Source organism: Pithys albifrons, chromosome 7 (assembly GCF_047495875.1).
Source record: "Pithys albifrons albifrons isolate INPA30051 chromosome 7, PitAlb_v1, whole genome shotgun sequence".
NCBI classification, from domain to species: domain Eukaryota; kingdom Metazoa; phylum Chordata; class Aves; order Passeriformes; family Thamnophilidae; genus Pithys; species Pithys albifrons.
In genome coordinates this window covers 18439262-18462171 of record NC_092464.1, presented here as the reverse complement: position 1 = coordinate 18462171, position 22910 = coordinate 18439262, and the positions used below count along the sequence as shown (strand labels likewise).

The window sequence follows — 22910 nt, the reverse complement described above, 5'->3', positions numbered from 1 at the left end:
CATCATGTTTATTGTAATATATCACAGCAACAAGGGCAGTGCAGTGGCAAGCAGACCCCTGGCTGACCAATAGGCTGAAGGAATGAGGACAAAATTCACATTTCTGTTTTCTTGTAAACCAAGATAATGGTTGTAGTGTGTCTGAAATTAGGGTAAGAAAAGAAACATACTAGTAACTATTCAGCTACTAGATTATATTATTATATTTAGTTGATGAAAAGAAGAATTCAGTTATAAAATTTACCCCATTATGATTTATTTTCTTTCCTTTAAGGGAGCCTTTCATTTCTGTTTGGCAGGTAGGATTCATATGTAGCTGAGTTTTCTTACACCTTCCCACCTTTCCAATCTGTGTGTGTCAGGAGATGGGTCCTGTGTACAATTGCTCCCAAGAGAAGGGTTTGCTGCCTGCAAGCAGCAGTAGAGAGAGTCATTTAGTGCTTAGATGGTGCTTCCTCCACAGAATATATCCTGCCTCTAAGGTCTTCCATCCTGTTTGTTATTTAATACCTATTTTATTGTGAGGAAAAAAAAACTAAAGAGAAATGGGCATTGTTCAAATCAACTGTTTCTGCCCTGCAGATATGAGGGGAATAGTTTCCTTTCCACAGGAAGAGTTGCCAGAAGCCTTTTAGCCAATTACCACAGCAGTTTGTAGACCACAGCAAAAGAGGGATTATTTCTACCTTCCACAGTGAACATTTAACCACTGCTGTGCTACACAAATGGGCCTTTTATATTTTATCTACTTTGATATTTTGAGGAAATGAGAAGTCATGAAATGACAAACCCTGGTAGTAATGAGGCAAGTTATCACCACATGGTTATTATCAAGAGAATTTTCTTTTTATACTAATGTGGTTAAAGAAGAGACATGTTCCTTGTTTGCCTTGGAAGGAAAACCATTCAAGTTTACTCTTGTCAGGTTTCTGAGAAGAATAAAACATTGTTACTGTTTGTGAAGAAGAAATGACCTACTTAGTGGAACCTGGCCCACCAGTTGTCTTCCTGGAAGCCACACATGATCGTGGCTTTTGTCATGTCTGAGGTTTGCCTAATTTCACCTTGGTCCATTGTCAGTTCAGCTGCTGGTATTCATTATCTCCAGTAAAGTTACCTTATTTGCAGAAAAAAAAAAAGTTGGACTTGGATGTCTTGTGAGCAGCATTAGACATCACCTGTAAGGCAGGAATTCTTCTGGCAGTGAACTGCAGCACTTCTCTGTAAAAGGTGGTAAACTGGGAAGTGGAAGACACTATCTAGCATCCACTACATCCCTGAGGTAAGGTTGTTTTAAAGTATGTCCCTGTTCATGGCCTGATGTCCTTTATGCTGTATTTGAAGTAGAGTGACCATAATTGGAAGCTCATGTAGATACAATTGACTGAAAATAGACCATATACTTAAATTTTGTATGATAAAAGCTGCAGATTGAATTAGTAAATCACTGTTCACTGTGACTTCTGCTTTAATCTTGTTTTCATGTAAAACCCTTTTAATCACATTTTGTGCATTAGTTAGTGAGTCTTCACTGAAAACAGCCAGCTGCATAAGGACCTTTGGGATAATGCTGTGCTCCACTTGCTAGCACAAGCACAGAGCTGTCTAAATACTCTTGCAACTTCTTTATTGAGTGTCAGGTACGAAACTACTTTTCTGTCCAGTGCAACTGTGGAGCAAACCAAGAACCTTTGCAGTGTTACACTGTTGTGTACACTTTAAAGTGTAGTGTTACACTAAGAAGTACCATTACATTACTACTCTGTGGTGTCAGCAAACTGCAGAAATAATCAGAGTGTATAAATTAACATATGACCTTTCCAGAATTGCATGTGGTGAGTTTTAGTTCAATCATAGTTAACAACACGGATAAGGTGGCAAAACCTATTTAAATATCTTATGGATTTTTTTTCCTGTCTTCCTTTAATATAGGTGCTCTCGAATGTTGTGGTTGCTTTGTATAAAGCTTTTGTGTATTATAGGACTTGTATTAACCATCTCAGTATGCACGGCAGCCTTTAAAACAAGAAAGAAGAACCTTACTGAAAATAGGAAACTTAATCTCTAATAAGGAATTGTTTGAAAAGTTTTTCGCAGAGAAAAAAAAATCCTAAGAAGCTTGTGACACTTTTAAGCCTAGCAAAGTAACACATTTGGATTCTAACGTTAATTGGAAAGATGATTTTAGTAATTGTACATGTGTCAAGAACAAAACCACTTAAAAATTGACAAAACAGGAGTGCAAATAACTTTATCAAGGTACAAAAGCTTTATAAAAGTAGACCAGATACTGCGTAGCTGGATATGCTACCATAAAGGAGCTGGAAGAACTACAGAAGTAGAAGTTCTGAGATTCTTTCAGATGTGTGAAGTAATACCTTGCATTGTTATGTGGGCGCGGCTGTTTTTCTTGGCCATAATTTAGGAAGGCTTTTGTGTGTTATCATCAGTGAATCAGAACTTGAATAACAAATCTTGGATGTAATCATCATAATCTGTTCTTGTTGAAGAGGGACAAAAGGGAAAAAAACCTTACTGTAAAATAGTTCAAACCTATTTCATGAAAAAATATGGATAATTTATTTGCTTAGAATAGCTTATTGTTTAGGTGGAATTTTCTTGTTAAGTGACCCATAATCATATTTAAGAGTTCCTAACTCAATCGTACTGCAGTAGTGAGCTCTGTGTACTGTACTGCTTAGTAACTTGTGTCTGCTTTGAGTTCCATATTGAAATGGAGTAATTGAACATGTCAGACTATGCCATAGAACAAAAATGAGTAAAGTAAAATTGATTGCAGTGTGTTCTCCATATTGTGTACCTGCCTGAAGAAATTACTTTTTATAGGTCTTGGAACAGTGTAACTGTGTAATATATGCTTCTGTGTATATATTCATATATGCGTATGTCTATTCATAAATTATTTTTTACATATGTCAATATGTATCAGAACTTGGCATCATCTTGCCCTGTGACTGTGAGTATTCTTTGAAGGTGTGTATGTGAAGGTGTCAAGTAGTAACACCATGTTGAAACTTCGGCCAGTCACATGAGGTGGTGGTTGTTAGTTCTCAATTTAGGAATCTGAAAGGTGGAGAATCTTTCAAATAGGGAAGTGGTTAAGATGGAGATTTTGCTGAAAGTAACTTTTGCCTTGTCTGGGTAAAAACTGAGAAGAAGGTAAATGTCTATTATGTGGGGATGAAAGAAATGCAAATTTGTGGGCAAGAGGGATGTGAGAGGTGCATGTATTTGCAGATGCAGCGTATGGAATTTCAGACATAGCAGTCATTACTTCTGCTTCTCTTCCTTTTTTCTTCTTTTTTTTTCCCTTTTTTCCCTTTTTTTGAACAAGGAAAAAAGATCACTTAAGTGAGAACCCTTACATGAACTAGAACCTTTTTGTTTATTTTATCACCCATATATCCCTCTGCCCTCAGTTTTCCAGCAGCTTGAAATTTCTTACTGATGACCCCACTTGTATCCAGTTCCTCCTAAAACACAAAACAAAACACCTAAACACAAAATAATGCTTTCTGATATAGTAGTATTTTCAATAACTTAAAAAAGAATCATGGTACATTGGTTTGGGGGAATGAAGTGGCTTGTTGAAACTTTTAAGTGGCTGACAATATAACACAGTCATTAGACATCCAGTGTTTGTCTTTAGATGACCTTCTTAATGCATGGAGGTTTTGTGAGGCATAATGGTGTGGGGTCATTCCATAATTACCTGAATTTAGTTGGGTTTGGTCCACTGTCCTTCAGATTGACAAGCATTTCCTTTGTTCTGCTGTGAGTCATAGTGCTTCATTATGATATTTACATTGACAGTTATGGGAGAGATGAGCTGAAAGGCACTGGGCTACATCAACATTTTCAAACTCCCACATGCTTCTTCCCATTTTTATTAGGATCTCCTCAAAGTCCGTTACACACCCTCTTTCAAATTGTTCTTGCTAACTCAGGTTTATCTGGTTGCCTGTACAACACTCACAAGTGACTGGGCAGCTGGTATGCTAATTGCTGCCTCACTGAACCAGCCAGCGTGTGCAACCTTTCTTGTGTCAACGTTTTGTCTTTGACTATGCATTTTAATTATTGTGGCTTTGGAGTGGATTTTGTTGCCTGCTTTGAGCTTTGCAATGCCTGTGTACAGCACCGTGTGCATTGAGACCTAATCCCCAACTGGGGACCATCTCAAGCACTGCAGTACAAATACATTATATTTCAACACTTTTTGTTTTATTTTGGTCTTATTCAAAAGGGGTTTTGCTGCTATTTCTAAATTCCTATATGACATACTAGTTTTAAAGTGATTTTTCTGGCTATTTAAAGCAGTTTATTGGGGGGAAACACAATTCAGTGTTTTACAACGCTGTATATGTGGTTTAGGGATTGATTTTTGGCATGTCTCTATTCTGTACACAGTACATGCTAATGTCCTTGAGAGGTAAGATGTGTGAATTACTACAAATCTTTAGCTTTGCAAAACATGGGATTGAAGACCTGGGCTAGTGTGCTTGCTTGCTTTTCCATGCTGAAGTGGTAACTATTCTACCATTACTGTGTCTTATGGCATTTTAAAAAACAAGAGATGAGAATATTTTTGCTACTCTGTATGCCTCACAGAGCAGGAAAAGTAAGGGATCATTTAAAGTGGCTATTGTGCAGGAGGTTTCTGGAATGTTTGGCATTGCACGTTAAACTCTGGCATTTTGTGATCAAAAACTGGAGCACAGCACAGGCTCTCAAATATGCAGTCAGGCCTCTTGAGCTCCTGTAAAAAATAAGCTGGCAAACAAATCGCTCTAATAAAATGCTGATGCTGGAAAAGATATACAGTCATCACTTCGTTATGCTACTTTTCTCAGCATGTCTCATTTATTTCCCAAAGTGGAAAAGAGAGATGATTACCAGAAAGTCATGATGAGGTGAAATCCTGGCCTTGCTGAGACAAGGGACAGTTCAATCACTGGGTCAGCCTTTGAGCCGTGAAATGTCCCAGAGGCCTGGCCAGGTCACTGGTTTCAGTGACCATTAACATGGCAGTTGTTTCTTCTTTCTTTTTGCTCTTATGCTGATTGTAGTTTAGCAGAGTATATAGGGCTTATGATTTTTAGTTTGGGCTTTTAATGATTCTGTAGCCATTTAAAATGCCCCATCTGTAGCCTTCCAGGGATTAAGTACACTGGGGAGGCAACAGGGGGCTTCTGGCTTTGGGATCATTTTGGCATTGGGCTGCTATTCATAACCTAGTGGGCAGTGAGAGTGGTGACAGTGCTGCAGTCTGGGCTTTTTTTCCTTACTGGTACTGTTCTTTTTCCTGTATTTTTTTCTCAGGATAGTCCATTTATACTTTTTGACTCAATGTATTTTTTCATTCCAAATCTGTATAGCTACTAGCCAACATTTTCTTAATTATTCTGTGGTCTTTCCCTCAAAGAGAACTGCATGTTTTTAATATGTACTGTGTGGGATGCTTGTGTAGAATAGTTGAAGGAAGAAACAGTAGTAATGACAGCCTGGAAAGGAAAAGTGTCAGAATATTTAGCTATTTAATTCATAAATTACAGTCCTAGTTTAAAAAATGTATTCTCAGGTAAGACTCTCTAAAATCTATGTATCATCTGCTAATAATGACAGTAGAACTTTATTAAATACAAATAAAAGGTGAGGGTAAAGACACTTCTTTCAAAACAAATATTTTGGATGTGCTGAAAACGGTAACTGTAATGATGTTACAGAAATTGCAGTATTCTTCCTGTCATACCCCACTGGCATGTGGGAAGCTGGTATAAGAAAAATGCTGTGGTGACAATCAAAATAAATGTGGTAGAGTGGGAGTCCAAGAAGACACCATGTGTGTCAGCCCAGGTGCACTAGCAAAGCTACCTTCCAAATACTCTTGTGTGTGATTGTGATCTAGGTTCAGAGGAAAACAAGTTTTTATGAAGCCATATATCCTGTTTTCTGTTTCCAGATTAATAATTTTTGCACTGTCCTCCTCCTCTGGACAGCTCTGCTGGGCACCTGTTGCTGCCCCGAAAGGAGCCCATGGGCACTGGGCAGACTAAGTATGTTCAGTGAAGGCAGGACGATTCCTCATTCAGAGAGTAATACTTGTTAAACTGCACAGCTTTAAATAAGAAGGAAACAGACTTCTGATCATCTGTAGTGACAATCGGTCTTATCTTTTTCTTTGTGCTGTTCAAATATTGGGGAAATAATTATAAGCAGCTTATATGTTTCTGAAGCAACGCTCTGATCACATATTGTTTTGCCTTTTCAGTTTTGAAAGATCTAAAACAAAGTGCCCTATCAGGAAAATACTATTATTCGGTCTCTAACCAGTATTGTGTTTTAATAGATTGGAGATGAACAGCAGTGGTAATTTATGGCTTTTTTTGTTGCTAAATTTAGTAGATGTTGTGTCCCAGGAATTGAACAGCACAATTTGTACATGGTCTATGCTGCTCCTGTAAGCAGCTCCAGGGACTTTCTTAAAACTTGTATCTTTTTTAAGGTCCTTGAGCCTGGCTATCTAAAGGTTACCAGAGAACAGCATGTCCTGTGTGCTACACTCTCCTCCTCACGTCTTGGAATTGTTCTGGGTGTGTATAAACAGCTCCTCTCTCACCTCTCATGGCTTCTCTTGTGCAAGCTGGGTTTCGTGGCCAGCTTTCCTCCTCCTGACTTCTGGAACAGCCCCTAGCATTGGAGGAGGGACCGGGACTCAATCTACAAAGCTCTGTTAAATGAAATTTTCCACGGGCATCCAAAGATTGTGACACTATATTTGTGGTAATGACAAGATACTACCCTTAGTCCCCTGTGGACAGGATTCTGGTATCCCGGCCATGTTTGCAGGGTTGGGAAGACATGGACCCCCACTCCTTTTCATCCCAAAGCTCTATGAGAGTGAAAAAAGCTCTTGTGAATCTTCAATTTGCTGGACATGTACTGCCATTGCAAAAATTTTAGGGGTCTGTAAAAAGAAATTCCTTAAATTTCAACAGTTTCAAAAATCAAATACATTAGTTTTGGCTTGTTAGCAAAGAGTGAGATGAAACACAGAAATTTCTAACATTTTGTCTCCCTTTATTCTCTTTGTAGCAGCCCAGCAGTCAGAATGTACAATGATTTGGAAATTTCTGTGTTGAGTTCCTAGAATAGCTGAGTCAGCTCCAGAGTTTCTCATGGCTGTGTTTTTAGCTGTTACAGAGATGGTGATAGGACTGTGGACTTGCAGTGATGATAAAAGCAAATATATATTTGTGGCAATTAGACATTTATGTGTCAGAGATAAGCAGTCCTGTTGTTGGCAGGATTACAAGAGCTGGGTTGTTTGGAAATTTAATGTTCTCACTGTGGCTATTACAGGGCAAGACTGAAAGCTCATAAAATTGAAGGCAGGTCATATGAACAGACCAATTAAACACAGTGTGTATCATGGATACAAACACTTGTGAGCTATACTGCTTACACAGCAATCATTATTTTTGACCTTTCACTGTGAACTCTGTTGATTCCCCATCACTTTTTCATGCAGGATAATCTGCTAGAGAAAATGCTATCAGACATGACTTCATACAGTCCCTGACTTTAGTCAGACTTCTGCAGTCCTGAATTAAACCAGCTTGGTTTTACTGGAGTGATGTAGGGGACAGAACAAGCCAACTTTTTCTTTCTGTGGTTTTCACTATGGGTCATCTGAAAAGACAAAACTCTGGTTTTCCTGAAAGGAATCCTCTTCCCCATCTGTTTCATTACTAAATTGGAGCTTGAGTGGATGATTATTGTGTATGGTTGAGTGGCAGTTGCTTTAGTGGTGTATTTGCAGGTGGCACTGTCTTTTCTGCCAGGAGATAGGAGAAGGTCTAAGGACTTTATCTGTTAATGACATAGCCACTGGAACAGCAGCAAGGTAGCTCAGTTTGCAACCACAAGGCTCTTAAAAACACAGATAACTTTAAATAATGAGATTCAAAACAAACCTCTCTCTGTCTCATCAGTGCCTGAGCAATGTCTAATAAAACCAAGCTTCAGCTCTTCTTTTGTTCTGTTTGCAGAGAGGCTTGTTTGCTTGATGCAGATGCAAAGGAAATACCTGTTTAGCTTCACTTTGACATTTCCATTAAGATTAGACTCAGCATAATCTTGCATCACAACAAAAACCTGTGCAGGGCCTTATCTGAGGATAGAAAGCTGCTTAGCCCAACTGGTGAGGAGGATTCCTAGTTGCTGTGAGTTGAAGAGAAAATGCACAGACTTGGAGCTTTTGTTGAATGCTTTTTTCATGCATCAGAAGCTCTCACTGAAACTAAACTCAGCCAGAAAGGTGTTGCCCTGATACCAGTTGAGAAGGTTGATATGGTCCTACAAATCAAATCACAATCACGGCAAAACCCAAATACGGACCAACTGACAGCTGACCCGGCATCCTTCTTTACAGTGTTTTTTCTATGTTCAGTGGAATATGCAGTTCTTATATTGCTGTTGGTCAGGTGCCTTTAAACACATTAAACAATGTTCTTGAAAAACACAAATAATATGTTGGATTTTCATCCCTTTCTTGCTAAACACTTTAGTTAAACTATTGCAAGCCCCTGTATCCTGTACCTTTTCCTTTATTTTTTTTAATATCTTGGTAACCAGATCTAGTATTAAGTAACAAAGAAAAATATGATGAGAAAATCTCAGTTCTTAAAGCTCACTTTAATATGAATGAAGGCTAATCTAGTGCCTCTGATTTTTGCCCTGCTGAAGTCCCAACTCTTTCCATCAAATAAAATCAGGGTTTCACCTCCAGAAATATACCTTAATATTAAAAAACACACATCTCTACATTTTAGGACCAAACTGATTGATATAAGAACTTTTTTGCCTTCTGTCTCACATGCTTTTTCTTCTGAATTGTATTCTTTTATCAGAAATTTCTCAAAAGTACCTGTATTACATGATCAAGTCACTTTTTCATACTCTTTTGAACAAAGCTTGCAGGGAGAACTTCTCTGGCATCATCTATAATTCAGAATTTTATAGCTCTTTTCTGAATGTGCTGAAGTTTTTCAACATTACTTTTGAAATACAGACACACCAGAACTAACCTTGCATTATTTTATGGTCCTGTCAGAGCCATATAGAGGAGTAGTGCTGCTTTCCTACTGCTACTTTGAATTCCCTTCATATATTGTATTCATTGGTGCAGCATATCATTGGGAGTTCATGGTCTGTTGTTGCTTTGTGTTTTTTAAACCATTATCTTAAAGATTTTCATTTGTCAGTGGCAGAACCAGAAAAGGTTTCACAGATTTCCTGAACTTAATTATGCAAGGCAGAAAAAAAATCAGCTTACTACTGAACAACACTCTTTAACTGATGGCAAGACATATCAATAATTACATAATAAGCAATGTAATTTATTATTTCCTTAAGGTTTTTGACAGTTGTCACATTCAATAAAGAACTACAGTTCAACAATATCCCTGTAGATTGGGGAACTTTGTTTCATTTTGAAGTGGGGAAACTGAGGCCCAAATTTGTCACTGGCCAGAGTGCTTCTATACCTGTTCTGAACCCACTTTTACTGAGTCCATTACCTATTCATTCATCCTTCTTGGACTGCTTAGGAGAGCAAATGTTTTATACCTAATGTCACCCCATCATGATGTTATTCTGAAACTGCTTCCTTATATGTGGGGTCATACCTGTTTTTAGGACAGTCCTGTGAAGGTTAGTGGTCCCTTACCAGTGCATGAAATGCACCATGACAGTGTCAATTTAATTGCACAGCAAGTCTGCATTCCTTGGCAGATGGTGCAGGATAATACTGCTGGGTGTCCAGACCTACTGTTTTCAAAGTGCTGCTTTCCTCACTAATGGCTTACGAGGCAAATGTTTAAGTTCTTATTGTTACATGTTCTCCTTTTATCTCATTATTGATAGAGCAGTGTTAGTGTGAAACTGTAATTGTTTTTTCCTTCTTTTGAAAAATGAGATCAAGCAGCAGAAGGTGAATACTTTCAAGTGTGCACTTAGGAGTTTATCCACAGCAACTGTTTTTTCTCCTGTGGTTCACTCCTGGCACTCCTTCAGCTTAGCATCCCCCCATCAGTGGAGCCTGCTGTGCTCTAGCGCCCGAGCTCCTACATACAACACCTCTGTGTCCTCCTCACTGGAACAAATCTGAGGGTTGTCAGACCCTGGCAGATATATGTGTCGCAGTCTTGGTCTCTTTGGGAAGGGACCAGACCAGCGACGGGGGTTCACTGACTGCCGACTGAGTTGTCGTTCGCCGGGTTCCTAGGCCCTAGGTAAGGTTTGCCTCGCGAGCAGAGAACAAACACCCAGGAGCCAAGGACTGTCTGCGATGACCAGTCTGATCGCCAGAGCTGATCGGAGCTGATCCAAGCTGATCCAACTTTATTAAGGGGAACAGGGGTTTATATAACATGGGATAGGGAAGGTTCTGGAAAAGGGGTGGAACTAAGGCGGAGCATGCAAATCCGCAACAGACTATAGGGTAGAAGAACTGAGGGGGAGTGAACAGGGGTGTGAACTTGTGCCTGGCAAGACATGAACCGCCCCCCAGGAGGAGCTGTCCAATGGTAGCTGTCCTTTTGCTGACAGCTCCTGCCTGCCAGGGGAAACTTCTGGAACAGGGGAGACAGAGGCAACATGGCCCCAAGAAAAAATGAAATGGGGGATAGAAGTGGTAATTGAGAAAGTCCTTTAGTTTTCAGTCACTGTCCGGGTTCAGAAGGGTCTTCCTGGACCTTCCACACGTCGAACTCGGTTCGGCGATCCCTTGCCCTCCTCCACTCCTGCATATCCACGTAGTCCCCATCTCCAACATAGATGGTCTCCAACACTTTGAAGTCCTGTCAAATCTACTAAAGCATCTTTTATGGTGGAGAAAGACACTAAGTGCTTCAAAGAACTTGCTCAATCTTGTGTCTTCTTTTTTTCTCTGCTGTTAAAGATATGGGGCTCAGGTCAAGTTCTGTGTGGGACCTTTTGTGCCATGGAAACTTTTGTACTGGAAGGAAAAGCTCACCTAGTACTTACACTAAAAGAATAACTATTTTAGGAACTTTGAGTACTTTTGTTGAGCCAGATACTGAGTATCTCCTGGGGAGCATGTTGTCCTCTTCGCAATTTGTGTGTTTTACTCCTTTTTGTACCTGCAGAGGGTTTTTGCTTCAGTGTTTGTGATGCTTTTACCTTTCTTGGATTACCCAATATCGCTGTAGCAAAGGACTCTTTGGGGTGTTCTTTGTTCTGCTTAGGAGACCAGTTGTTCCTCTAGTGCAGGTGTTTCTTGGAGCCCATTTCAGACTGGAAGCCCTTGACTTATCTGAAAGATGACTGTCCATTTCTCCCCTTTCTGATCCCATGATAACAGTTAGATTTACCTCACAGCCTGGATTGATCTTCCATGCCTGCCCTGTCTGGAAGCAAGGGCAGGAGATGACAGGAGCTGTTGAGGCAGCTGGAGCTGGAAAGATACTGGTGCCCATCCTGGAGAAGCTGAAGAGATCTTGGTCTGAGAGGTCTTCCTCTAAGCTGCTTTCCCCACTGATGCTTTAATGGTGCAAGGCAAAATGAGCCCTGGTGCCTGCCCCCTCCACATGGCATGGCCTGCTGCTGCCCAAGGGCAAAGCCAAGAATCGTTTGTGGATCTGGGAAGTGTGGGAGAATCTGACATGCCCTTCTGAGCCTCTCTGCCTGCCTCCTTTTTGCTGCCCATGTCAGCCTGCCACTCTAGGGCAAGACTTGCCATCTCATGCAACCCCCTAGGCTGAATTGTCAAACGTCCCAATTGCTAAGAGAAGGGAGGAAGCTTTTTTAATTAATACTTTAGGGCTGTGTTTTTAGTCTTCAGAACATGCATCAATGTCTAGAGGTCTGGAAACCAGGATCCTGTCCAAATCTTAAATTACTGCCCTGACTGATCCCACATCCTCTCCAAGTGGTCAGGTCCTCTGCTCAGCAGGTCTGGTGTTAGATGCAGTCCCTGGGGCAGGGGCCAGGTTGGGATCCTGTCTTCTGCTGTCCAGGGAGCCAGCGCTCTGCCACTACAAGATACAAAGAAGATAGTCCCTAGTATTTTGCTTAGGGAGTATTTGTTTACCTGCTCTCCTGCCATATATCCATGATCATACCGTTCTTAAATTTTTTTAGTCTTTAAGTGTAATTATCAGAGTTGTTCTGCATCATCTCTCTTCAGCCAGTGCCCAAGCATTTGTAGAGGGGAATGACACTTGCTGTGTGGCCCTTTCATACTTGTGTTCACTGCCAAGTTGCAGTGTCATTACCCAGTGTTTGTTTTAAATGTCTGAAGTCCAGAGCTATGTTGGTATGTTATCCCACCACCTCTGTGTTGTCTGGAAATGTTAAAACGATAAATTATTATAAATAAAATGCCATTGGGGAAGAATATATATTGTGGTTATTTAAGTTGTCCTATAGATTTCTGCCTTAGTTTAGTGCTTGTAAAATGTATACATGATCAGGGAGATACTCCACAGTTCACTGAAGAACAAAGGTATATTTAACAGATGTATTTCTGCTAAATACATACTTTTAATTTAGGATTTTAGCTTAAAAAAGCATTTAATCTTGCTTCATCTGCTTTCCATAGGTAGCTATTTCAGCTAAAATACATTGCTAAAGGTTTAATTGAATCAGTGCCATTATATACAGAATTTTCTGTATGTGTAGATTTCTCAATCTGTTAGCTTCCAAAAGATAGCTAAGTGACCATTAGAATAATTTAACAAGAAAAGATTTTTGGTTTATGAGATGTAAGTTCTCCTACATAAAATACAATGTGCTGGAGCTAATTTTCATTGCATGGTTATGATTAATGGTTAAAAATTTTTAGTCTCTGCACAACCATTTCCATAACACTGATCCATCTGTTTTAAAGAGATGTTGTCTTGAATAATACATAGTATTTGGTCATTGAGGAGGAACTCCCATAGTCCAGTGTATACTCATTGCATCCTTGAAATGTAGTCCTTGGTTTTGAAAGGTTCGGTGTTTCAGTCTCTGCACATCTTTAGCCCTCAATGAATATTTTGTCATAGTAGATAAGGTGAATGCCAAGTAAACTGCTATAGTTTCCAGTTACAGCCACAGGGAACAAAGTGAGTTAAGGCTAGAGCCTAAAATTTCTAGGCAGAAGTAATAAAGCTTCTCTTTGTTGAGGTTTTAGATGTTGCCTTGTTCTCATAATGCCCTGGTGAAAAAAAATGTGTCTTTTAAAAAAATATTTTACAGACACTTAATCTTGTGTCTAATGCCTTTCAATATTTTTAAAAGAAATTCCAAGTGGATGAGTTATTTATGTGTTTAGCTTTTATTTTCCATTATGTCTTTTAATAGATTCCAGATCTCATCCATATTGTAATGGCTTCTGTGTTACGGAGCAACACAATTTACTGAGTTAAATATCCATTTTTCTTACCTCTCTGACATGAAAGTGCCACAGACCTATACAATAAATTCTTAACATATTCGTGAGCTTGGAAGTCCATACTGTCCCACTCACTGTCTGCACACCAGCTTCACCAGGCGTGAGGAGACTCCAGTGCACTGCAGCACACCTGGAAGCCCCATGTTATTCCTAGCATTCAGGTGAACATGCTTGGAAGACATTATGATTAAAGGCTGTAAAGGGAGAACTGTTCAGACTTGAACTCTGTGTAAATTGCTTCCCTCAACCAACATGTTGAAGCACATGTAGAGCATAATTTTATAGACTTGTCTGAGACATGGGGTATACAGATGGAATACGTAAGGTGATGGAAAAAAGGAGAGGTAACCCAAACTGCCGTGTTTGCCTCAGCCCTCCCCATCCTCTCTTTCCTGTGGATTTCTTTCTTTCCTTTCTTTTTTTTTTCTTTCTTATGCCCAGATTTATTTGAATTTCTGGGGAGATCAGGTGTTTAGGTGACAGAACAGCACAGGGAATGGCGCTGAGCTTTTAGCATCTTAGAATTGCCACCATGAATCCCTGATACATTATTTTTTCTGTTCTCTGAGAGTACAAGCTCCAGGAATTGAAATATAGCATTCTGCACTCAAGAAATTATTCCATAGAAAATGTGAGGGAGCCTATAATTAAACACTTGTGCACAGATAGCAGGATTGGAAGAATAAATTTGGTGCCAGTCTCTCCAGAAGTGGTTGAAAACCGTAAATCATGAAGCGAATAGATAATCACAGATATAACAAACTGTAGCTGCATCTGCTGATTATTTTCTCCTCAACCTCTTGTGTACAATTAAGAATTCAGATCTAACAGCTGGGAATGATTTTCAAATGTTGATCTGCAGCAGAAAGTTCTATTCAGAAACTTTCAGCAGTTCTTTTATCTTCCTCATTCGTTATTTTTTCTGGAATAGGTTAAAAAAGATCGTACTTGACCTGCTCTGCATTGAGATAGAAAAGAGATCATTATAAACTCAGATATGGATTTATGCTTAATGATTCATCTTCTAGTGTGACTGAGTTCAACAGCAAACAGACTGAATATCTGTCAACAGGCTAAGCTTTTTTTGGTCAAGAAACTTTATCTGTTAATATTTTATTTTCCTAGTTCAGCAGGGAGACATTTTTCAAAGGTTTCTTGTTGATAGTTGTAGCAAGGAAACTAAGGTAAAAAGCTCAACGTGCCTGTCAGATTAAAGTTAGAGACCATATATAAATGAAAACTATAAAATAATGGAGGGTAGATACTAATGCAATCACACATCATTATATATAATATATATAAAATAAGATACGGTAATATAGATTTCTAAATATAAGTATTCTAATGTGCTTGATCAGACAGATCTCTGTGGACCATGTCTACCTATCAAATTACTACAGAAAGATCCCACATTTGTCACTGTGCTCTCCATGCATCTGAATACAAAGCATTTGGCATATAGGGTATCAAAAGCAGCAGTTCCACCTCTAGAACATGGTGTTTATTTGGTTTTGTCTTGCAATTTTTTTGTATTCTGCCAGTAAAACCTCTGTTTTTAATGGTCCAACAAGCAGGTAAGGGATCTATTACCTGAATATGAATGCACTTGGATGTACTTTACAACAACATACTCAAAGATCTTTCCGTAGTCTAGTAAAGTGAATTGTGCATCTTTGTTGATGTGGTAGAGGATTATTGTGATGAACGTTGTTAATTAATTAGTCCATCCAGAAATGGAAAAAAGAAGAATTGCATTTTTGGTAGAGGAATGCCCTGACAGAGGACTCTTAGGCAAGTTTGTTTATTCTCATTTGACACATACATTTGTGGTGTACATTTGACCTTCAAATGTTTTCTCCTCTGTTATCTAGTACTTTTGCTTGGGCATTTCCAGTTTCTTTGCAGAGAAACAGCATATTTCTATTATTTATCAAACTTTCAAGTCTTAGCCATATTGTTTGCATGTCAGGTCCGGGAAACATGTCTGAAGTCTGATCACCCCACACAGATGTGTCATGTTCCGCATTTCTGAAAGATAACCTGCATTGTCAGCCAAAGAAACATTATTATTCTTAGACCAAATATTCCAATATTTATATTTTTCCTTATTTTTTGGTTTAGTTGCTTGGGGTTTCTTCGTTTTATTTATTTCGCTACAGCAGTCTGTCCATACCTAAGCTGTTTTCATTTTTGTTTTCTTCCTTTGTTCCACTTTCAAGGGACAGAATCATGCCCCCTTCTCTAAGTTGGGGTTGCCCTCTTGGTATCTGGTCTGAGAAGTTTACTTATATTGCCTGCTGTTCAGGCTAGGGAGTTTTCTTCCTACACCCTTTGTGATTTGACTTTTTTAATGATAGAGACATAACATTTTTTAACATAATTTTACTAGCTGAACATTGAGAATTATAGGACCATTTCAATATTAATTGAAACTCCCAGTATTCCAGAAAATGTGCATAGAATGGAGGAGCTGTAATCAACTCCATTTAGTTTTTTAGGCTGGTCACACTAATTTTTAGTGCATCCAGTAATTATGGGAAGTTTTGCTCATGATAAACTCTGGTATTTTGGGGGGCTTCAGCTGGAAGAAGACAGTAAAATCAGCTAGTGGGATAAGTTTGCAGATGGCACAAGATGGGAAAATAGTCAACAATGTTCTTAGTACAAAATGATCCGCATCAACCAATTAACTCAAAGCGATAATGCAATTTTCAGTGCAGCCAGATGCCAAGATGTACGTGCAGAAGCAGAAAACATGGGCCATGCAAGAAAGATCCTGAGGACTCATGCATGACTTCAGAAAAAATTGAGAGCTGTTGTTAGATATTTGACCAATCATGACCTCCCAGTATGACTTGGAGTAGTGGGAGACTGCACAGCCTTGGGGATATGTAGGAGCAGGGGACTCTCAAGTAATGCGAGGAAGATGCTGCTGCTTACCCAACTGAAATTGAAGGAATTACTCCTAAAAGGTTTGTTCTAGTTCTGCTTTCCCCAATTTGAAAAGAGCATTGAATTCTGAGGATTCTAGTTAACAGCCTGAGAAGATTACTCATAGGAGTAAATAGGATTTCCCAGCTTTAGTCAAGATCCAAATATCCTGAAATCAAGACAAGATGCACACTCTCTGGTGTACATGTTTTTACTGAGTAAAACTATCCACTGAAATAGGTGTTGGTTGGCTTTTTTGGTTTGGTTTTGTAATAGAATCATAGAATCGATTGGGTTGGAAAAGACCTCAGAGACCATCGAGTCCAACCCTTGGTCAAATATGTGCTTTATTCTAACAGAAATTAATTTGAATTAGCCCCAGTGCCTGTGTTCAGACTAGTAGGTTCCTCTTAACTAAATCCTGATTTATGAGGTTTCATGTTCAGGAGGAATGTGGGCATTTTTAATTTTCACCTATTTAAACAATCAGAAAATTTATGATAGCAAGTTGTGGAATACTAGCTTTTCTGCTTTTCTGTTATACTTGGAGATTAAATCTTTCCAATAATAGGGTAGCAGACTGGAGAAATAGTCATATGAACAAAGAACTGTTGAACCCTTTGAATTAAAATAAAAGCTATGCTACTCTCCACCTTAATCAATAGAAGGGGCTGTTTGGGCCATAGAGTTTTTATATTTCTTTTTCGTTTACAGATTTACAAAGAGAATTTTCAAAAGTTGTCTTCAGGTCTTCCTTCAGAGCACAGTTGCAATGTAATTACAAGATATGTGTTGGGGAAGAGGGAACATGGAAAAAAACCAGTGATAATGGTTTTCAAATAATGTATTTTATACAGCAGGAAGAAACCAATTACTGAAAGGTTAGCCCAGATTACTATTCCTAAATTTTCTAAGTTTTAAACAAATTGTTGTGGAAATTTTCATAACCTCATCATTTTCTCTTTCTCAGAAAGTGTATAGATCCCCACATGTGTAATAGATCAAGTGTGCTTCCAAAAATAGGCGTGTTATTTGTGCTTGCAGTTCCAGATGATCTTGTTATGACAACAGAGTTTCTGTGAGGAGTTATCTGTGGGCTGTGTGGCTCCTTTTCACTTCAGTTCCTCTTACAGCTCAGGGCTGCTACTGTACTGCAGAACAACCCTCTCTTTTGGGTGCCATGCTTTGCTTTCCAAGCCAAATGCAATTAAGCCATCCTGATTAGATCATTAGAGCCTTCAGTGAAATCTGCTCAGTAACATGTCTGAACTTTTGCTGTGGTTCCAAATGAATAATTTTTTGGTATTTGACTTTGCTTTGAAATGTGGAGTGCTCTTTGCCCAAAGGGGTATCTGGTTTTGTATAAACATGGAAGGTTTCAGACCATTTGAGCAACAGAGTAAAGAAAATTCAGCTGTGCTGAAGATCTGAAGTATTTCAGCAATATTATTAACAGTATGTTTTGTGTCTGCTTCATCTTGTTGAAAATTTTACAAATCAGAGGGCCTCCATACAGACATGTCTGGTGGAGCTCACAGGCTGAATTAGCTGAGCCCCCTCCCTGCTGAGTTACTGCTGTGTGTGACCCCATGTACATTCATTGCCAGCCATAACTTTAAGGACATCTCCCTCCCCAGACATCTCGCTCCCATGGTACACCATGTGCCTCCAGGCTGGTAACTGAGTGTTGCTAAGTATTGGACATTGGATATTGAATACTCTCAGGGCTGTCATGAGGGCATTATTTACCAGCAAAGGTGAATCCTTAGAGAAAATAGCAATTTGCTTTGAAAAACTGAGATCCCTTTCACATGCTGTGTGCCACTGAGCTGCTTTCAGTGGCAAGCTTCAGCCCTTACTACAATGATGTGTGGGAATGCACAGCCACCAGATGCATGTGCAATGTTTACTTTGCATGTCTTCAAAGCATTGTAGGGGCAAGAGATGTGGCCATAAGAATGAGCAGTTGAAGAAAATAGAGGTAGGAGTATAAAGGTAATAGTGAATGATGAAAACATAGATATAAAACTGGGAAGACAAAATATACAGAAGAAATCCCCTAAACATCTGACACCACCAGCTGTGCCTCTACCTACTTGAAAGTAGTTGCAGTGTTTCTTTTGAACCCTCTGACTCTGTTTTTGTTTGTTTGTTTTCAATGCTAGAAATTCAGAGAGATTTACTGCAGGATTAATCATTGCTCCACATGAGTTAGGCTAGTGGAATTTGACTGCCTGACAATATTTGAGAACCAAAACATGTCTTTGTTTAAGTTCAGGTATGTTGCTGTTAGTACCTAGTCTCCATTTTAGTAAATAGTATGCAGTTGATGTTTTCTTCTCTAAAATATGAATAGTTATTGGCAGGTTGGGGCTCTGTTTGGTTCTGGATAGGTAAGCAGTTACAGCTAAAGCATAAATAGTGTGATGGGATCTACATGCTTTATTTAGCAAGCAATTTAAGGTATATTAGTGTGAGACCCCTTTGTCAGAAACAAAGCAGTCACTGAAAATTCTAAGTGAAGGCTGATAATAGGGCACATAATTTCTTTTATTCTGCATGGCATAAAACTAATAACTGATAGTTAACACCATTTTGGTGACTCTTGTTTTAGAAGCCAGACTGTTAAAGCTATGAATTTTCAGAGTTCCAAGCTGTTGTTTGCAGCTTATAGAAATACAACATTAGCGCTTCAGACTTTGCATCAGCTCTGAGTCACTGAATTCAACTATATGAATAGCTGACTTCTTCCTTCCAGCAAAATGTGTTCTTCACAGTAAGCATTTTTGTGTGCTCCTCTGAACCACTCCAGTGAAGATAAAAAAATCAAGGAAAGGAATGAGAGCCTGAAACATAGTTGGCAAACATTTCATACTTTAATACTAAAATGTTTTTCTGTTGTCAGTAAGTGTAGTAAAATTCCTTTTTTTTTTTCAAAGTACAGTGCTGTAGGAAATCCGAAGTACTTGCTAGGGCGGTCATATTTATTAACCAGAAAATAATAATTGGAAAAGAGATGAAGCATGGTCTGTTGCTTTAGAAATTATTCTTTGAATTGGCCAGTTTTCAACTGTAAAGAGGTCTAGAAGAATTCTATCCAATTTCTGCCTCCTAAGTTTTTTTCCCACTAGCACACTGATAAAAGGTTTCTTGTGAGGCTTTCTAGTTTTCCAGTAGGCAGAGGAAATCTGAAATGCCTCTGGGGGTTTTCTTAGTTCTAATGAGTTAAGCCTAGTATGAAAAGAATACACACAAAATAGAGAGATGCAATTTGGACATGTGTTCTGCTGTTAACACAGGATGTTGTGAAATAGCAGATTCAAGCATTAGGAATGCAGCACTTTGAGCTGGTAGGTTGTGACTGTACTTGCAGCAATTTGCATGGCATTTGCTGCAGGTATTTATCAGTTTACTTTTATTGCTATTTCACTTCCCATGATAAAGAAGTGGAAGATCCCCTTTGCAGACTGTGCTGACCAAAGGAAGAGTTGTCCCTCCTGATCCCACTATTCCATATCCACTAGAAAGACTTTTCAGTTTGCACAGTTACTGGTTTTCCCTTTTTTGTGTTGCATCAGTTTTGACTGTGGGAGAGATGCACTTTATCTTACCCAAAAAGATTAGATACTTGGAACTAACTTCTCAAGTGCTTTAATATCTTACAATGCACTTCTAAAATCTATTTTATTGTTGCTTTTAGCCAAAAAGGCAAATACTGGAAGCACTCAGGAAATACCAGATAATTCATAAGGCTTCTGTGAGTGCTAGGTATAGTCAGTCAGATGTTCCGAGCTATGGCCCATTGATGGTTTGTGGCAGTCTAGAGAGAGAGAGACCTGGCTCTTCATATATGTCTGACTTTTCTTCTTCTTGTATGCGAATTAAATGAAGCCTAATCTATTCCTTATATTGCCATATAGTGTTTTCCCGTGTAAGTGATGACAACATTTGATACAGCAGTGAATGCAAGTGCAATTGAGGTGCCATCACAGGGGCCATGACTGGATGAGCTGCTGTGTCCATGTTTCACTTGATGATCCACTCTGCACCAACATGTATCAAGTAGCTTGAGAGCTAGCAAAAATTGCTGATTGGGGATTTGCCCACAGATTTAAACATAGGCAGCTCTGTAGGTGACCCCCCGGCACGTGAAGGGTGTGTGGCTGGAGCTCAGTTCACCAGTGCTTGTAGCTCCTTCAAACTGCCCAGTATGGGACAATTTAGGACAGGACTGCAGCCAACTTAACTTATCTGAGCCATATCATGACTTTTATGGCCTCTGCTTCAAGGAGCTGAGGATGTTCAAAGTGGCTGATAGCTGCTTGCCTCATCATCCCTGCAGCCAAAATCAGGCGTATCCCACCTATTAATGCGTGGTCCAGAGCCTGAGAAAATCTGTTTGCTTGCCTTGTGAAGGCTAACATTTGGTAGGGCTCTTCTGTTTCTTAGTTTCCGTGCTTGGAGTATGCATGTGACAAAGTAACAGGAGTTTGCAAACTGTTTTACCTGCTACTTGGGCCATGTTGACATACCTTTCTCAGTCCTCACACAATACTGAAGTGGAGTTGCAGGTATCTGTCGTAGATCCTCAGAAGAAAGGTCTCCAAAGGTAAGTACTGCTTTGTTCCCTGCTCCCCCCCTTCTATATTTTAAATTCTGTCTAACAAGGATTCATTCTAGACCATATGTTATTATTTGTCTAATATTTACTAAGCCATAGAGTTGCCCACTTTCACAATAGTTGTTCCAAGTTTCCTTAAAGTATTTCATGCAAACAGGACATGCAGGCTTAGTTAACTAGATTGAAAGGATTCATGATGGGAGAGTGTCTTTCCAAATTAGTATTGTCTCCAGAATGCTTTTAAAGACATCTGTGGGGGTTTTTGTACTCTTAGGCCACATAAACATATTTAATTAAATTTTCATTTGTTTTTCAGGCAAGAAAAATAATATCTAGCTAATTTAGAAACATACTCTTCTGGATGCTCTTCACTTAGAGTTTTTTCTTCATATTATTCTACTGTCTGCCTTTCATTCCTCTTGGTACACCAATTCCAATTTTCCTTCAGCACAGAGGTTATCTTTGTAATCATCAGTGTAAGCAATACTGTTGGAGAGCTTTATTTACCCTTATCAGTCAAACCTTAACTAAATAAGGGTCTGTCTTTCTAATAAAAAACCAATTTTTGTAGATTTTAGACCACTAATTTATAAATCATATATTCTGATACTGAATTATTCCTGTGTCATATAAACAAGTGGCCACATGCATTTAAACTTCACAATATGAGTTCTGAAATTCAGCAAATGCTCTCCTAACAATTTAGTACCTAACATTTAGTACTCTGAGAAATCTCTTCAATTTCAGTTTTCCAGACAGGGAGATTTAAATGAAATTTATAAGAAAAAGTTATGCATTTTGGGAAGGAATCTACACCATTACTTATAAAATGAACAAACAGCCTCTCAGTTCACATCTCAGAGGGATCTGTGGAACCATTAATTTCTTGAATTACCAGTGAATCAGAAGACATCTAGTTATTGCTGCTACTGGGTCCTTTCATTATGCCCTACTTTCTTCTATAACAGCTCTTCCAGAAACATATATGTCATGCCATTATTTATTACTAGTTTCTGAAATAATCAAATTATTATTTCACTTTAGAATTCAGTGCTACTTCAAGAAAACAAAATGCAAGCTTATTTCTTTCACTAGTGTTGTACAACTTACACTCCTGCCTGCCTTATTGGATACACTTTTGAAATTACTAGCCATTTATTCAGTTCCTGAGATAAACAGAACTGAAAGCTCAGTCAATGCATGTCAAAGTAGATGTGATCACCCACTAGATTTTTTTCCACTTGGCTTTCTTACACTTCCTAACCTTCAGTGAACTCCCTGTAACAGCTGCTTTTACAGAATTCTCCTTAGCCCACCTTCATTGTCCGACTGGGCTTTCTGTTTGATTTTTAGAAATAGAGAAGTAATGATACTTCTGAGAATTTCAATAACTAGAGAAAAATGACTGATGATGGGAACATGTTTAAGAGGGTTAAAGAGATAATAGGATAATGCAGTCAATGTGAATAGAAGTCTTGAATATGTTCATCTCTTCATAAGAACTTAGTATTGCCTTTTGAGTTAAGCAAATCAGAGTCTCTAGTTTTGAATTACTTTTGCTCAAAACCTTCAGGTTTGTTGTGGGGTTTTTTTTAAAGGAGTTGCTCAGTCTCTCTTCTGCAGCAATCTGCTAAAAGATCCTATACTATGGAGTATTTGTCATATATTTGTCATACAAATATTATCTACCACATAAAATATCTTTGCATCTCCTTTCCTGGATGGAAATAAGAGCTATGTTTCTAGCTAGTCAACATGGAGATTATTCCTGGGAACAACAATGCCTGTGTCATCAGTTTATGTTGTGAACAGCGTGTTGAATAGTACAGCACTGCTGAGTGTATTTCAGGGTCATGATTTCTCTCAATCGGAACT

The 22910-nt window shown here is 38.8% G+C and overlaps 1 protein-coding gene across 16 annotated transcripts in view; it reads left to right on the top strand.

The window, feature by feature from the left end:
• KIAA1217 (KIAA1217 ortholog) overlaps positions 1 to 22910 on the top strand; it is a 351226-nt gene that overhangs the window by 214331 nt on the left and 113985 nt on the right. Inside the window, exon 1 of one of the 16 annotated variants that reach the window (XM_071560136.1) lies at positions 6596 to 6614. The exons of the other annotated variants lie outside the window; for them this stretch is intronic. The gene's annotated coding sequence lies outside the window, so the exon portion shown is untranslated. Of the gene's footprint in view, positions 1 to 6595; positions 6615 to 22910 lie in introns of those variants that run through there. 16 annotated transcript variants of the gene reach the window in all.